Raw genomic sequence first — 2,438 nt, 5'->3', positions numbered from 1 at the left:
TATGTGGGTTGACGTGCGAGTTCTTGAAAGTTCAGTGTGCTGTCATGAGAATACTTGGGTTTTCTTGCGTTGCCGTTCAGTGCACTGTCCAGGTGTGAAGTGAATGTAATCTCCAAAGGTGGTCCGTCAGTTGACTCATCTGGATATTTACAGTACAGTCGAGTCCTATTAATTCGACTCTCGTGGGACCACAAGTTTTGGTCGAATTATCCGAAAACCCGAAATAATGGTGGCAAAATGAACAGATTCACATTTCTTTTATGTCCTGAAGTATTTTGTTGTCGACAGACTACTTCAATACAGATTACAATAACTGTGCACGTTGTCATCTTTCAGTGACCCACAGGCTTCTCAACACTATCGCCGACATTGACAAGATTCTCAAACGAAACATCGCTCAGGGCACACCACAAGTCATCATCATCATCATCATCGCTTTAGTGTGTCTTTTCAAGCACATAGTAACCGCTAGTGGATGTGAGGGGTGCAGGTTGGGGCCGAATTAACCAAAGCGATTTGGTTTCACGTTTGAACTAAATGAGTTTTTTTTTGCACAGCAATTTATGGTTTCTAGATGCGACTTTGCAGTGCGTCCTAATTCAGCAGAAAGTCAAAATAACTGAGGTCAAATTAGCGGGAGTCTACTGTAGTATTTGGTTCATGAGAGTTTGACAGCTATGGAGAGGGCATTACGCCCATGCCTAGGAGGGGTCTGTGGTGCTTTCGGAATAGAAATTTCATGAAGGGAAACTAGGAAGAAAAGGTTGAAGTAGAAAAAACATGGGACAGTAATTATGATCATAGTCAATTTTAAATCAACTAACTAAGGTTTGATAACTTTGTATAACAAAAAAATATTAGTGCACTTATATAAGTGGAGTTATTAGCTCACACATAGCTTGCGTGCGCCATCATCTTTCCCTGCTTTTGTCCAGTCGCACTGCACATTTTCATGAATCCAAACAAACCAGCCCACCAACATCTGGTATCGACACAGCCTCAGAAATCGCATCAGTGTGCCATCCGATTTCAGAGGCCATTTCATCGCCCAAAGTATCCGCAGTGTGGTTTTGTTCTCCGCTACTCAATAGATACACCGCTTTATCAGTCGGGCATTTTAGAACGGAGTAAAGAGACCGGGGCCTTTTCGGCGAAAATGTAGTCTACCTGCTGCATGTGCCGTCTCGTATCTTCATGAGAATATTGTCTGTAGCACCGTGGTCTGGAGACTGGCTTGAATGCTTGAATGACATGTTCAAAAGTGTGGGGGGGGGGGGGGGTCCTATTTGTTTCTACTCGTGAATTCTGGTGGTATTAATCTGATTAGCATTCTGCAGGAGCTTCACCCAGTTTGCGGCATGCTTACCTCTCTCTCTGTTTGGCCATAACTAACCTCTTTACTCCATCTTGGGTCACTGGGAACGTAAGTCCATGGGCTAATGCGTAATGCATTGTGCTGCTGTGCTAAGGAACCGGTTTCAAAGCCAACTGTCGGACCAGCATGGGTCACTGGATATGTGGCAGTTAATTGGCATGTACCACTCATCAATGAAGCTCCTTCACACTTGGGTCAAAGAGTATGTACCGCTGGGTACATTCTGCTCTTTAATAATGTCAGACGATTACGAAACTCCCTAATACGAAATCTTGGCGCGACTCGATGCGTGTTTTCATTTTCCGATATATTGAAGCAAAGAATTTGAGAACGAAATCATCGCGCCGACTGGCAGTGGGACCAGTGCCATCAATGCCTTCGCAGTGGTAGGGGCCGTATGGGAACGCTGGCATGATGAGCGGCATTGGAGCCAGCTGTGGTAGAAGAAGACTGCGAACAAGCGAGCAGTGGTACGAGCGTTTTCGCGTGGTTACGGCGAGGGACGGCAACGCTTAAACCTAGGAACGGGCGCCTACTTTTCACACCAACTAGGGCCACTGCATGGGTATACGGGCCGCTCTTCTACAAACCTCTTTGATGCCAACTTGGCTCACTGGGTATGTGCCGTTCTTTAATGACACCAAAAATTCTTTAAGATTTCCCCACTGCTGGGCGAAATCTAACTCATGTCATATGCAGGATGTCCTTTTTTAGACAATACAGGTTTTTTTATAAAGAAACTTGCAGATCCCTCGCACATGGACATCAATGTAAGCGAAGCTATGTTGTTTGCGTTCATTGACGGTATTTGGCGGTGATGTTGACGGCATATGACAGTCGCAATGTAATGCTAAATATTACCTTGCCTGCACCATTTGCATTTGTCCACGTAGTACACAGAACACAGAGAGACATGTCATTCATTCAATCATTCCTTTACTGAAGAGAACCCAAATGAGCAGCACTTTCTGACGACTCAGTTTCTTTCTCCTGTGTCATGTTAGGTGAACTGCCACGCGTACAGAGGGGTAAGGTTAATCACCTGTTTCCCGACTGCATCAGT

Source organism: Dermacentor andersoni, chromosome 5, assembly GCF_023375885.2.
Source record: "Dermacentor andersoni chromosome 5, qqDerAnde1_hic_scaffold, whole genome shotgun sequence".
Classification (NCBI taxonomy): domain Eukaryota; kingdom Metazoa; phylum Arthropoda; class Arachnida; order Ixodida; family Ixodidae; genus Dermacentor; species Dermacentor andersoni.
The sequence above is the reverse complement of the archived record's forward strand: the minus strand, read 5'-3'. Positions refer to the sequence as shown.